Source organism: Callorhinus ursinus, unplaced genomic scaffold (assembly GCF_003265705.2).
Source record: "Callorhinus ursinus isolate GAN/ISIS: 27379988/994484 unplaced genomic scaffold, GSC_fseal_2.0 scaffold75, whole genome shotgun sequence".
Lineage (NCBI taxonomy): Eukaryota > Metazoa > Chordata > Mammalia > Carnivora > Otariidae > Callorhinus > Callorhinus ursinus.
The window spans coordinates 421,907-437,854 of NW_027397137.1; the positions used below are offsets into that span (position 1 = coordinate 421,907).

A 15,948-nucleotide genomic window follows, 5' to 3' on the forward strand; every position below is an offset into this window, starting at 1 on the left:
TTCCATTTATTACCACACACAACAAAATGGGGAGACATCTTTGCTTTAAAAAAAAAAATCTTTTCTTTTTTTTATTTAAATTCAACTAGCCAGCATATATCATCAGTTTTTGATGTAATGTTCAATGATTCATTAGTTGAATACAACAAAAATGTTATTTTCTTAAAGATTTCAACTTTCCAGGATAAAAAGCACTTTTCTGAAGTCCCACTTGTCTTGTGAGGGCTGGTATTTAGGTGTGGTTTCTTAGTATCCTGGAGCCTTCCTATATAGGAACAGCAAGTGCCTCGGTCTATAGAAATCCTTTATAAGGAGATCAGCATAGAACAGTCTTTTTCTACCTGAGTAATTAGCAGGAGAGTAAAATTCAGTACAATTCGGGTCCTCCTCAGACTTCTGTGAATGTGGTCTAGGAAGAGACAGTTTAACCTTCACTCTAGGCTCTGGTCATGCAGTTATCACAATACAGGATTATTGTGATATACGTATTAAAATATCATGTAATATACATACACACAATCTATGCAATAGTGTATAATATATTCATACATTCATGTAATATTATATAATATCATTCCTAGTCATATAGTATGTTCATATATTATATAATATTTTCATATAATATATAATATATTCACATATTCATATTCATATGTTCATATACTCATAAGAGCCCACATCTATTAAAAGGTTTACGGAGGAAAAATGCCACACAGAAATCATATTGAATAAAACAGAGCCAAGCAGGGAAATAAGTCTGAAATGACTTAGGAAATGAAACGGTGTTTGATATTTACTCTTTCTGGATACAGATGTGGATGGGCTTTGTGCCATCACTGACCCCGGTTCATTAGGATCATCAATGTTTTCTAAGTTCCTGGACTGTTCCATAGTCAAAAGTCCCAATGACTAAGTTCAAAGAGAATTCCCCAGAAAAAGCACAGCAAAAATAAGTGTCAGCTATAGTCGAGAAGGTCGGATATACAGCCCTATAAAATAAAAACATGTCACGTAAATAAGCGTTTAGGCACACATTGTGGTATGTCATCTAACGTGACCTGATTACCAAAAACACAAAAACAAAAACAAAAAACAGATACCGATTTTACTACTGTAGCACCCGCTGTGTGAGGAGTCATAGTGTGAAGAGGTATTTTTAGTGATTTTTAAGGGCAGGCATTCATAAACTTCCAAATCTGTGCCCCATGTGACCATGACATAGCATTTGGTCATCCTGCTGCTAATTGTCAAAATTCTGACTGTGGGTCACCGATGACTCAAACTCATGTCTGTCTGTAAGACATTAAAAAGAGGCCATTTGGAAAGAAGAGGGGAAAGTTTAAGGAGAGCAAGCTTTCATAACTAGCTGGTGCCTGCTGGGAGTTAAGCACCTCTTAAAACAGACAGCGAAGACAAAAAGAATCCACGCCAACGTACCTTTCACATTCCAAATCCAGGGCACAGAGAGCGCCGGGGGTGGGGCGGAGGGAGCCGCGGGGTTCTGCGGGTCAGCGGGGAGACGCTCACATAACCACTTGGATCTCCTGCCTCAGATGAAAGCAAGCGTCCTTGTGATGTTCCAGAAGGAAGTGTACCAGCAGAAAATACCGTGACACTTCCTATACCACGAGCTGGAGGTAAGCATTTAAGTAAGAAACTTCATCTGTGTGCCTTCGTTACTCCCAGTAACATCATTTCTCAGCTGGCCCTTCTAGAAAATCGGGGACCGTGCCCTCCCCAGGAGAACAAGAGGGTTATTTGTGGGGCTGCTCTGGGGAAGAGAAACTCAAATGCAGCGCTAGATTCTTCCCGAGCTGTGCTGGTTTCACAACACACATTTCTCTCCCTTCCTAAGAATCTGGCTTTTCCCTCGTGTACTTTTTTTTTTTTTTTTTCCTATTTTCGGGATGGTTGGGTCACTTCTAGTAACTGTGCTTGAGCGCGGCTGTCAGCCCCAGGCGTGGGCGGGCCCTTCCGACTCTGGTCTGCCTCACGGGACACTCACCCTCCGTCTCTGAGTCAGTTGCCTTTTCATGGAAATACTATTCAATGATCATTTTCATAAAAATTCGTGCTGGAGCAGTTTTGTTTCTCTTGACACCGGCCCAAGTGTTTTTCTCTTCTGATTGATTTTTGGTTTCAACTCAGCATGTCTTTTTTGGTTGTTTATTTTTTAATATATTTCCATTTTTACTGGAGGGGAAACATTAGCGTCAATGTGATCCAGCTGCACCGGATCGGCCACACGACCCGCATTTATACATCCAAGCGGACGGGAGAGGGCTGTCTGCAGAAGCCAGAGGGCTGCTCCCGCCCAGACTCAGAAGGAAAGGCGGTCTTGCCAGGGGCTACCACGCAAGGGGCCACTGGCCACTGAGGGCTTGTTTTGGCAGCGTGGGTGTTTCAGCAGCCCCTCTGATCTTGCCCACCCTGAGTCTGATAAGAATCCTACCACCTTTTCGCGTGTGGCAAGAGTGTGTGGTTCTGGAGTTTGCAGGTTTAACAGAGCCCTCCGAGAAATACAAAGGGAGCCGTCAATTGCCTTTTGCTTGATCACTGTTTTCAGGCCACACTCTGGGGCAGATGCCCTCTCTTCTCTTAAACAGAAGCTTTTTCAAAGCTAAGCACGGGCATTGAGTATTCCCCAGGAAGCTAAAATCAGTTCTCAGAGGATGAGAAAAAGTCTTCACTCTTTTCATGTATAAGTGCAGATAATACCTGAATGCAGAGATATGTGTGTGTATAATGTAAAATTCCTAAATAGATACACAGGGTGTCTGGGGTGTTAGATTTGCATGTGGGGGGAAGGGGCATTAGGGGGAAAATCTCTGAAAAGACTCCATCTGCAGCAGATTGGTCAGGAAAAAAGTTGGTTAAATTAATGTAAGCCTACGGGTACCGGCATCAGGAAACATTGTTTCTTCTGGAGGGGTTTAGCACCGAAGCCTCAGTGACAAGCAATTGCCGTCTGCACTTATTCCCATCTGCTTAGGATGCCCCCATCACTATTCCTCTAAGAGTAATGCTACCCTGATAGGCTCTTTTACCAACAGCTCACACACACATCACATCTTGCTTTAGAAGCCAGTGGGTGCCGAGCACAAGAAACAAAACCAAAGAGAAACAAAAAAATGAAAAAGGACAGAAATAAAGAGCTAATGGTCTGAGACAAATGAACCCGATGAGTGTACTTACTCGAAAACCTCAACCTAGTTTTTAAGTGTCTACCAACTGAAGATTTCTCGGGACATCTTTTCATTCCATATTAAGTACCCAAGGCAGCAATCTTTGCCTTGCCTTAGTCTGTTACGAATCTTGCTCATTCCAAAAGGGAAGCATGCATGTAACGTTCTCAAATACATGATATGCAATTCTTATTTCACTTGCTTGGAGCAAAGACTAAAAACTAGTTTTCAGTCTTTGTTTCCCTTGCCAGTGCAAACAGAACGAATGCTGATCCTCATTTCCACGACTTCTTTAATCTAGGGTGGACCAGAATTCATTCCCCACCTCTCAGGTCGTAGCCTGTATTTCCAACAGGGAAATACATGCTCTGAGCGTCTTCCTGACCTGGACTGGCCATGTTCTTGCCGAAGAAAGAAATGGAGTCGTTTTACTCCTCATCTCCAAAGTTATGTACACCAGCATCACCCACTATAGAAATAACATGGCGACGAGCTCAAAGGGTAATTTATGGAGCATGGACAATAAGTAGGGTGTGTGTTCTGTCCTAAAAAATCCCAGACGAGGGCAGACTTAGGAATAATTTTCAAAAATCAGGAAGTCTGCGAAAATCCCCCCACTGCCTTATAAAGACTGCATGCTGCTCATCAAATCTCCTAAGACCTCGGGGTCCCTCCCCCTCTGAGGAGGTCCCTGGACCTGACTCCTAATGGCCAAAACCAAAGAACGCAGGCACCTGCCTCCAGCAAATCCACTCAGATTCCCTCTCATTCCCAGACACAAATTTCCATGAAAACCAGACACAGGACAGAAAGCAGAGCAGGATATTCCAAAATCGCTTCAGATCTGCAGCCTGATTTCATTAGACTCTCCGGCTTGTTTCTTTTAGCCCCTGTGCATGCCCACGGCAGGTGAAATGTCGCTGGCACTGCCGTCTACACCCATGAAGTCCATAGGCTTAAGGAAACCCGCCCGGTGCAGGAGAGATAGACTGTGGTGCCGAGGGGGGCATGGGTCTGTCCAGGAGTCAGCAGGAGGAGGGAGGCACTTAGTGATGCTCCGAATCCTTGACGAGGTGGCTCTATGGGGTGTTACTCGTCATGTCGCTGAACCCATCCCCACCACCCTCGAGCATACAAAAGCTGTTCAGCCCGAAAAGAAAAACTCTGCAGTTGTCGTTATTAATCCAAGTCTAACTAAAGATTGCAGCTTCCAAGAGCACACGTTGGGCTCACGTTGGCCATTTCACACCCACGAGCACCCAACCTGAGAAGCTGGTAGGGAATGCATTTGGGGGGGTAGGAGGCAGCCCCACTGGCTTTCTGTCCCTTTCGTCATGCGACAATCCTGCATTCAGCACTTTGTCTCCAAGGTCCTCCCTGATGAAGGGGCAAGGACCCAGCGCAGAAGCGATTGGACACTAACCTTCCCTTGCGAGCCACCTGGCCAGCCTCGAGTTCTGGTTGCCAGCGATGACACGGACTGTCCCTCCAAGACTTCAAGCGCATGTGGCTTACATCAACGTGGTCTCGCACCCACGCCCCACGGAGACCACTTGCCTCGCACGTTCTCATATTTACACATGTTCACTGAACGTAACCCCAAGTGACTTATTTAAGAAGTCTTAATGTGCTTCAGACTTCTCAAATAGAATTTGGTCCTTAAAGTAAATGCGTACTCCCGTGGAAAACCGGGAGGAGGAACTCGGCCCACGGCATCAGGTGGACAGGCAGTGGCCCCAGAAGAGAATTTCGGTTGACCTCTGGAAGGATATCACCCGGTGGCCCAGGCCCGTGTTGAACGGAACAGGATTCAACTGCAAAACTGCATTTGTTATAGTGGAGCCGACTGCACGCAAGATATTTATCTTTATGTATTTATATATTTATAAAGATATTCTTGCTTTTTGGTTTGTCCCTCGATGGCCTTCCAAGGAAGCCCCCCAGACACCAGAGCTGGGTCACAGCATAAACGAGAACACACAGCCCTGTTCATTAGTTTTGAGGTTTGGGTTTTCTTTTTTTAAATAAATCCCAATATTCTTAGTCCCTTGTGTTCAGTTGCCAATAACTGTACAAATGAGGTGTTAAATTTGATATAGGGATTAGAGTGGAGAAAAGCCACATGCATTTTACTTAACACAGTTTTGGGTTTTTTGTTTGTTTGTTACTTTACAGTAAGCATTGCCCACTGGGAACAATGCAGCAGAACAAGGACAGGGAAATTCCCTTATCATGCACTAGTGATAATAAAAGCAAACCATTTACAAGGGAGCACAGACAAGAAGTTTGCTGCAGATCAGGCACTGGAGCTGAAAACAAATTTCTTATTCAGGGAAATGTGAATGAGTAAGAACCTACAGTGAAGTTTTTTTTTTACTTTGCATAAAAATTAAATCTGAACTCTAAAGCATGCATATGGTAAAGAGCTAAGTTATTCAAAGACACATCACACATAGCACGTTGATAATACCAAGTAGCATATGAACGACACGACTGACTTTGTAAGACTTTGCCATGAACTTGAGTGTTTCCTAAAGAGGGAGAGGCCTTGTTAGATGAACCCGCCGTTACCAAATTGTGTGAATACGTGCTCTTGAAAGTTAATCCTGCAGCAATCCACCTCACAGATGTTCTTTCTTTCCCAGGGATAGCAGCACCTCAAGAATGCTATTCTTCCAAATGATAAATTGCATTATTCTCAAGAAACTGTCTGCATGCAAAACAAGAAGTCTGTCATCATCCTGGAATTATCTTTAAACAGGGAATATTCGAGGAAGAATTTTACTCATGAAGTTGTCAGAGCATGATTCCAATAAAAGCAGCACCACGCGTTACCAGGCATGCAAAGCTTCTGCCTGAAAGTATTTACTTTGCTCTTTAAAAGTATGTAGTGAGTCAACAGGAAATTACATATACATCTTCCCTCCAATTAGAAAACTGCAAATTGGGTACTAAATATGTCATGCTAGCACTCAATTTTTTATTGCTATCATATCTGGTTCCACAGTAATACGCTGGGTGAGATCCAAAGGAGACACCAAGTCACAAAATTCTACTCCTGTGTCGAGTTATATAATGGATTTCATGGTTACTGATTATATTAAATATGAATCCCCAGCCTAAGATTCTAAACCTGCACTGTCTAATAATACAACAACCACTAGCCACGTGTGGTGACTGAGCCCTTGAAATATGGTCAGTCCAGACTGAGATGTGTTGTAAGTGCAAACTCCACACTGGAGTTTGAAGATTTAATATAAAACATAATAATATAAAATGCCTCACCAATATTTATATGCATTGCATTGAAATGATAATACTTTGGACATGTTGTGTTACATGAAATAGATTATTAAAATTAATTTAACCAGTTTCTTTTTCTTTCTCATGTGGCTACTGGAAACTTTAAACATTGGCCCCTGGAAATTTTAATGTGGCTACTGGAAAATTTAGAACTAGCCATGAGACTTGCACCCACTTTCTCTGCCCAGCGTTGCTGCCTTGACCTTCCACTGTCTCTGCCCCTCTGGCACCCACTTCCTCCTTGTCACTTTCGGGAGTGAGCCTTCCTCTCTGACCAAGGGAGTTCTGGAACTCGATTCTGTGAGTCCTTACTACCTGTGTAACTCTCACCTTAGCACTCCCAAGCCTCACCCTGATATTCTGGAAAATGGGAGCAATAAGGGCCCCTCCTTCAAAGAGCCGTGGTGGGGGTGATTCTTACAACCCACGCCCCCGGCCTCTACCATCTGGTGCAGACATTGCCGTTAGGATCCTCCAAACACCACACTCACTCTCCCTTCCCCTTGCAAGATCAATTCATTCCCTACCTTGCAACTTCACACTGGAGATACTGAGATAAGTGTCTAGATTGGTCCCTCCAAAACCGGGCAGGGCCAGGTAGGTCCCGTGCTACATGACCCAGCTCCTGGCCAACACTTCCAATGCTCCAAGCACCAGCAGTGCCTGACTTCCCTGCCCTGCCCGCCAGCCCTTCTACCCACTCCCCCCCAGCCCTGCCTAGAGAGCCAACACAGGGCACGGGGCAGCTCCAATGCCTCCTCCTTCAGGAAGCACTCTCTGATCTTCCTATGGTGTGGCTTAGATCACTTTTTGTACAATTTTTGTAAGATGGGCTATTTTATTTATACTCTACCTTATTAAAAAAAAGATTTAGAGTGATCTACAAGGATATATGCAATATAACAAGGCTTTTAAAAACTCAGAAATAGAGGCACAATAAATACTAAAGATAGAGCTAAAGAGAAACGAGGGTCAGAGCAGAGGTGGCAGCTAAGACCATGGGAGCCCAGCGGGCAGGCGGTGGGGCCACATGCTGGAGCTGGGCCAGCCAGCCAAAGGCTCACACAAGTACTCCTGATGCTGGACTGCAAATAAAGTTCTCCCGTGGATCCATAAGAGATCAGGGCTTGTGCGATAGGATAAGAAGCTCGCCCTGTGTTTTGCATGGGTGGTCTCTGCCATGGCCCCCAAACAGCACATCAGAGCACTTGATGTAAAAGCCCCGCAGGGGCCCCGGCTCACCATCACACCAGCCTGGTCTGAGCAGGTGGCACTACTGAATGAGCCACTTCTGTCACTGCCCTCTAGATCCCGTGGCACGTGGCTTCACCCCTCCCTAGATCCCGTGGCACATGGCTTCACTGCCCCCTTATTCCCTTTCCATATTTCAACTTCCTCAAGGTATAACCTGAGGCTTCCCCCAGTGCCCTCCCTGAGAGGCATCTTGCGTAGAATATCAGGCAATAACATAGCCTACGAGGCAACTTGCCATTCCCCGATACAGTCTGCACGTTCTAGTCTCTCTCCCTGTACTTGCCTTTCCGTGACCCGGAATGCCCCTACTCCGCTGGAGTCCTGAACCTTCACAGCCTGGATCAAATCTGACCACAGACCAATCTCTGCCTATCAGCATTCCCAGCATTCCTGGGCATGCCTCTTGCCTTACATTAATTTCCACCTGCAGATATTTATCCCAAGGACACTGCTTTCGGAGTGAATACTATTAGCTACTTGGAGTGTAAAGGGCTAGAGTTTTGTTTACACGTTGTCAATACGACTAGTTGAAAAAAGATGGGCCGCCTGGGTGGCTCAGTCGGCTAAGCATCTGCCTTCTGCTCAGGTCATGATCCCAGAGTCCTGGGATCGAGTCCCGAGTCCGGCTCCCTACTCACTGGGGAGTCTGCTTTTCCCTCTCCCTCTGCCTCTTCCCCCTGCTGTGCTCTCTCTCTCTCTCTGACAGATAAATAAAACCTTAAAAAAAAAAAAAAAGAAGAATTCAAGCGGGTCACTAATTCCAGGAGTCAGACAAGTAGATCGGTAAGCTCCACACTGAAATTTTCTGGCTTTCCCCCATCATATTCACAGCTGTTCTTCCAATCTCTAGACATATCCAGTTTCTTCGTAGTCTCAAATCAACCCATGTTCCCCACGTCTCTCTGTGGCTAGTGCTCCTCAAAGAAGTTTTGATTGAGAAATGTGTCCCCAGGTTGCTTAAAATTAATAAAGAAAAGTTAACATGATTGAATGCTTCATTTTTGCAAAGAAAATGCTTATGCTGAAGCTAACTGTAGTTATAAATGTGTTATTAATATGCACACAAATGTAACCCCTTCTCTGCCTCCTGGTAGCTTACTGTGGGGTCTACATACTTATGGGATGATTTTATTTTATTTTATTTTATTTTATTCTATTTTATTTTATTATTTTAAAGATGTATTTATCTGGGTTTTTTTGTTGTTGTTGTTTTTGAGAGAGAGAATGAGATAGAGAGAGCATGAGGGGGGGAGGGTCAGAGGGAGAAGCAGACTCCCTGCTGAGCAGGGAGCCCGATGTGGGACTCTATCCTGGGACTCCAGGATCATGACCTGAGCCGAAGGCAGTCGCTCAACCAACTGAGCCACCCAGGCGCCCTGTATTTATCTGTTTGAGAGAGAGAGAGCTCGCATGAGTGGGGGCTAGGGGCAGAAGGAGAAGGAGAGAGAATCTCAAGCAGACTCCCTGCTGAGCGCAGAGCCAGACTCGGGGCTCGATCTCACGACCCTGAGATCATGACCTGAGCCAAAACCAAGAGTCAGACGCTGAACCGAATGAGCCACCCAGACGCCCCTGGGATGATTTTATTGACTTATCTCTGGTTTTACAATTTTTCATATGGAGTATTTGAGAGAAACTGTACTTGTGGGGCATTCTGTTTAACGGCCTGTGTTTAGAAGTCTTAGAAAATTGCAAAAAATAAATCAAATTTTATCATGAGATACGAGGGTAAGCCGCCTCAGAACCAACAGTTTTGGCTAGGAGATCCTTTCATTTTGATACCTGAAGCAACAATCAATCATCTCTTCCTCTGCCTTCACAGCAAGGGCTTTCGGTTGGGTTTCAGAACCTGGAGTAAATATTGGTAATATGCTGACTTAATGCACCTTCTCCAAAAAAGACCCACAATATTCCCTGGGATTTGATCTTTATTGTCATTAATTCTATTTTAGAACTCTGTAGTGAAGTAAATTTTACCGCCAGGGTCAAAGAGACTAGAAAGTACTTTTCGATACTGAAGAAGCAAATTTTCCTCCACTTTTGCTTATTCTGTCATCTTGCCGCTGAATCTTGCACTGCAAAAAGAGCAAGCCTTGCACAAGACAAGTTTAAATTTTGTGCAATTAGAGACCCAGATTTGTAAATCTGGCAGCCGGCTCACATCAGCTTTGTGAGGTTGGATATAATTTTAATGAGAATGCATTCGAAGCATGAGATCTTAGAAGGTTCCTGAGCTGGCAGCTTCTTTTCTCCATGTTTTTTTATCTTGCTTCCTAATAAAAGGAACTTCAGCTTTCTAATACATTTCATTTAAAAGTTTTACGTTAGAGAGTGTGTCAGTGACTTGTGTTTCCAAACATTTTATTTTACTAACACATACTTCTGTTACTATTTACACTCAGCTTGGATCCCAAAGTCCACCTCGTTCCCTCCTGGGGTCCAAAGTTTTGCCTTCCCAGACAGCGCCATAGTGGTCCCCTCCCCCTCCGGCCATGAAGGCATCTTCCAATCTCTCAGATGCCTGAGATCCTCATTCATTCTGACCTCAAGCAGAATTCCCAGCCTCAGGGACACATAGAGGGGCGAACAGCACTTTCCCCATTGCCAATTCCAATGAATTTACTCTGTTAAGACAATGGGTCGTTAACAGATATGGTAAGATGTTGGGTTTCTCCTATTGTTCCAAAGAGCCCAGAATCGGATGGCCATCTTAGTTCAGACAGCAAGGGGAACACCACTGGCGGATCCATTTTCCACCATGCAGTTTATGACCACACCAAGGTGGTTACACAAACTTCCCTGCCTGGAACATTCCAATTCAGTCTTTCTTTTACTTTGCAACTTTCGCTAAGTTAGTAAGCCCCAAGAATCCATAACCCATACTTCCACTCCATCACAGAGAAAATGAATCTCTCCACCGGGAATGGGGAATCACTTAACAGAAATATGGCAATGATAGTACACTGCCAAATAGGCCTTCCCTCCTTTACTACCCTGCACCCGGACTGAGAAGCAAACACACGGCTTTACTTTTAAATTAAGATTTGGGAGCCTTTGCCGAACCTTTAATTAAGTGAAAATTAGAGTTTCCTGCTATTAAAAAATGTCACCACACATGAGCCTGTTTTCTTTCCTATTCATTGGAGAGATGCCTTTCTCCCCCTTCCAGTGGGAATAATTGTTGAAATAATATGATTCCTAAAAGGAATCCCATATGAGATACCAGCATGTATGAAAATCTCATTCCCACTAAAACGATTCAAAATTAAAAGGAAGGAGCCACAGACCTAGTTTTTAAAAACTTTTAGACATGCTAGCGATTTGTCATAGATCAGATCTCACATTTAGTTCTCTAGGATTCTAATAAAAAAGCGATAAATTAATTCAAAGGGCTTATTTTATACACTTCAAGGATATTTCCGTCGTCACGCGCATGGAAAAAAGTCACATAAATAAACTTCCTTTGCACACACTTCTGAACATACACTGAGTCAAGGTAACTGAACCCCTTACTTTCATTGTCAAATTACTATTTCTCATACGCAATCAGGGTCTTCCAGATTATGACATGTCACTATAAAAATAGAAGAACTTAAAAGTTAGTTTAAATCTAAAACTTAGACCATTCTTAGACGCACCCTTTAATTTCTTGGTGTTGTCTACATTTTACTTACACTTAAATTTAGCAAAGTAATTTTAGACCGCCAGCCTTCACTACCTTCACTAGATTTGCAATGTTACAAACATGAAGCATTGAATCCTCTCTCTTTTAAATACAAAAATGTTACAAATAAAAAGTAAAATTAAAAGGGGAATTCCCCCTGGCTCTTTTGAAAAACTGGTTCTGAGACCAGTCCAATCATTGGAAACTCCTGTTATCTACAGAACAGCTCTGAATCAATAAATGTGAGGTGTATATTGACAAAGCAAAATGCACAACTAGCTAACTGACTGCTAATAAGCCGCCTGGAAGTACAAAGAAGCACCAGGGAGAAGATCATCCGGAGCACCAACAATACAGAGGGATGGCTGGTAGACTTCGTGCATAAGCAAATAAGCAATCGCCAATTACCACAGTGATGGAAAGTCCGCCCAATCCTCCAACTCGCGCTACTGTAACCAGGTATCCAAATTGCCTGAAATTGTGTCCAAAATATTTGAATACTCCTATTGCATCAGCTTGTTTTTCTTACAAATGCCTCTCCAGAGTTTTTAATATCATTTCAAATTCAAGGTGTAGATCAGAAACAAAAGCTGTATTTTGAAGGACTATATCCCCACCCTCCCCACCCCCAAAGCCCAGGAATCCTTAGATGGGAAGGGGAATGAAAACAGAACCCCTTTGGTATTCTCCTCCTCATTGGAAAAGCTTGCCTGGGAAGCAAGGGATGATGGAGCCAGGAAGTGATCTCTTTGTCTCCTTACCTGCATTTAGAGAGATCAACTCCCACCCTAAGGGGAGCAGCATCAAAAGGCTGGGATTTTGCTCATGATGACTTAAGTTACCTTGACCACATCTTTCTTCCCCAGCTCCATAAGTCTCATTAGAAACATGCAGGTGTCTCTAGATCAACACCTCCGGAATGGAGTTCTATGAAATACCAGGCAGCACTGATATTTATTCAACATGACAATGTCTCCCCACCACTCCATATCGTATGACAGACGCTGACCTGCTATCCTTTTTCATGGCCGAGTAGGAAAAGCCTTTAGAAACATTAGCTCCTCTGTCTTGTGAAGAAATAAATCCCCCTTTTATTATTTTATGTTGTTGTTGTGTAAGGATAACTAACCAGAAAAAAAATCAGAGCTAATATTAATTTTAGGGAAAAAACTGAAACTTTTCTGGTATTTATTTACCTATAACATGACACATGATATATTCCACATATGCACAGTATATGTATAATATTTTAGATAGCATCTAAGTTAAAAATCAATTTTGACATCTTTCGGAGATGCTTTACTTCTTACTTATATATCTGGCATTCCCCTGGGATCTTAGCCCTCACTCACCACAAATAAAACACCTGATTTTATGAGATAGAAATTCAAAAAGATTTTTCTTTAATATCAAAAGAAAACATGAGAAGTGGAGGGGGGAATGTTTATATACACATGTACACACAGCCCCACCCCAAAATCCATTCAGTGGCAAACCCTGATTTTCAAAATTTTAGCTAAAGGAGGAACATCAGAATAAATCTCTAAGCACTCATCAGGAAATAACAGACACATGTAAAATGATGTATCGCAATTTTATCCTGAATTTTTAAAAATAAAATGAAGTAATGACAAAGTGTTAGAAAAGAAGAGAAACTGTAATTTTAAGTGGCGCTGAAATTACATATTCTTCAACATATAAATCAAAAGATATAATGCCCATTCGCCAGTGTAGTGTAATTTCCAGAAGTCATTGACTCTAATCGAAGCTAGGATTACCAAACCACAAACAGCATGTGTGATGTGGGTAGCACTCATAAAACCTTTCTTTAGAATTATAAAACTTTACATATTAGCCACAAGTTTGCATAGCTCATCCTGTTTCCACTGGATTTGTAATTTCAATGGTATGATTAGCTCATTCATAATCTGACACCCAGTGAAGTAATTTTTCTGGTTGGGTTTTTATATAACTTCTATTGCCTGGTCTTCCCACTGATGAAGGAGCCAGCACAAGCTGTTGCCGGCAGAGCAAGGGTTAACCCCAGGAATGTGACAGTTCTCCTGGTGATAAGGTGATGGGGAGCTGAGGTCGGTCAAGGGCTCCAAACTACTTGGAGAGAACTGAAAATACTCAGAAGTGGTTCCGATGATAAATAAACTCTATGCACTACCTTATGTCACCCAGGGAAAAACACAGCGCTTTTTTCACTCACATTGAAAGTTTTTTGAACTGCAGAAACTATAGAAACATGTCGAGTGTGAAATCTGTGGCCCATATGAATACGTTCTTTTTTGAAGGATAAACAAAATTATCCTTTTATCAACGAAGAGTTGTATTAAGTCCACATCTGCATTAAAATTGTTTATCCATTTTATTGGGCAGTCTAGTCTGCTATTAATAAAAGCATATAAGTTTATGCTTTAAAATACTAAAAATAACTCTTATACAGTACCTTTTACAAAACATCTATCAATATGTAATGGCGATAAATGGATGATGGATTTTAAATACCAAGGCTAGCTGATAAAAAAAAAAATGAACTACAGGTTACATTTTTAAACATGCCAAGTACTCCAATTAAGGTGGCAAACTGTAAGCACATAAACCGAACAGCTGCAGGCTGAGGTGTCAGAAGGTGAAAACAGACAGAGAGGGGGAGAAGAAAGAGACCGAGTCCAGGTTTCGGAGCGCCTTTGGAGGGAGAGTCCACGCATGCAAGGACGACCCGGCGGTGACAGCTCAGTCCACACCTGGTCCCTGCGTTCCGTCAAGAGCGGGCTTTAATGCAACATCTACTACCGGGCGAGACAAGCACGAGTAGGCTTTTGCTCAGTGCCCCCGATGAGCCCCCCGCCGATTTCGGGGTCCCAGCTCCTCTCCATCCGGGCCCCGACCCCGCGCGCCTTCCGGGACCCCGGCAGCGGCGAGCCTTCCCTCCCGGCGTCGCGCGCCCCACCTGTCCCGGCGCCGTCGGAAGGGCCCGCCACCCCGCCGCCGCCGCCGCCTCCGCAGCCCGCTGCCGCCCGCCGCGTCCCCGCCGCCGCCAGCGCGGGAGCCGGGCAGAGCGCGCGGGGCGCGGGACTTACCGGAGGCGAGCGCCGCCGTCGGGGAGGGCGTGTCCCGCACGTGCGTGTCCGCGCGTGTCCGCGCCCGCGTGTGCCCGCGCGCGTGCCTGGCGGTACGCGCCGAGCCGCGCCGCACTGACTCCCGGGGCGCCGACGGGCTCAGCCCATGGTGTGGGCGCCGGCCTCGGGGAGGCTCCGGCTCCCGCCAATCGCCGAGCAGGGAGGCCGCCCCGACGCGCGACCCGCGATCCGGGGGGTGCGCGCCGGGGGCGGGGCGTGGGCGCGGGGACGCGCGTGTCCAAGCGCGCGTGGGTGTGCGCGCGTGGGTGTGCGCGGGCGGGGAGCCCGGCGGCGCGGGCAGGTCGGGTCGCTGCCGGGTTTAGGACGGAGCGGGCGGCTGGGGGGGGGGAAGGGGGAGGAGGAGGAGGAGTGGCTGCTACAGCGGAGCCCGGCACGACGAGAGCACGGAGCCCGGCCCCGCAGGAGACGAACCCGGGACGCGCCTCCAGGAGGGGAGACGAGAGGACAGGGGGCTGGGGCGGGGGGAGCCCACGGACGTGCTTGCTCCTCGAAACTCGGGGTCTCTTTTGGTGAGAGGTAGTGTTTTTTCCCCCCCGCCTCAGCCACTACAGACGTTAAAAATAATAAAAGAACTGGTTGCTGCTGGAGACGTTTAAAATGACCACCGACTGCCTTGGATGCTCGTCACAGCGAAGACGTCGCCCTCAGACTGGTGAAGAGACGCGGTGCCAAGGTGCCGCCGACTTCAGGGAGCCCTGGGGTCGCTCCGTGCGCGCCCCGGAAGCCAGAGCCGAGCGCGGGGACCGGCCGGCGCAGGACGCCGAGGATGTCTGGATGCGAGACACCGCGGCCTGATGCGCGGAAGCCGTGACAGCAGCCCCGTGAGGACCGTGTTCGCAAAAAAAAACTGCTTCCAAAAGGGGGAGCCGCGAGGCTCTGCTCCTCGGCCTCCTCGGGGGCACGGTGCTAAGCCCCTCCAGATGTTTTAGTTTATCAGTGAATCCTGACCTCAAAATCGCGCTTACCTGAGTGCTGCTACTCTTCACTCACGCACGTCCCACGGGGGCTGTCACGACCGTCCCTGCGTGATCGCTAGGAACCCATCCCAGAGCGTCCTCTCGCACACTCTCCCCTTTCCGACCAAGTGAAAACTACCCGCGTCCCTCCCTCTCCAAACTTTAACAGCCAAGAATTTCAGCAAACAGCCAGAAAGAAAGCTAAGTCCCCCCACCCCAAGGGGAGGGAGGGAATAAGCACTCCTTTAATTTGAAAAATAATAATTAAAACTCCCTCAACTTTTAAGGCCGGGCAACATAATCTATTAATTGGTCGCTATTAACATGCAGTTTTATTGACCATAGCACACAGAAGTCTGATTGTGAAGGAGGAGTGTTTTCAATGAAAGTAGAGTTATTTTAGCTGCAGACGTGTTTACATTTCTGTGGTTTAGTCT

General features: G+C 45.4%; 1 protein-coding gene across 6 annotated transcripts in view; it reads right to left on the reverse strand.

The window, feature by feature from the left end:
* The window catches only part of ERG (ETS transcription factor ERG), a 252,130-nt gene extending 236,522 nt beyond the window's left edge, over positions 1-15,608 (reverse strand). For 4 of the 6 annotated variants that reach the window (XM_073887040.1, XM_073887038.1, XM_073887037.1 and 1 more), the window contains exon 1: positions 1,438-1,572. The gene's annotated coding sequence lies outside the window, so the exon portion shown is untranslated. Of the gene's footprint in view, positions 1-1,437; positions 1,573-14,495; positions 14,630-15,520 lie in introns of those variants that run through there. The other 2 variants (XM_073887036.1, XM_073887035.1) reach the window with 2 other exon arrangements.
* Positions 15,609-15,948: the final 340 nt, after the last annotated feature.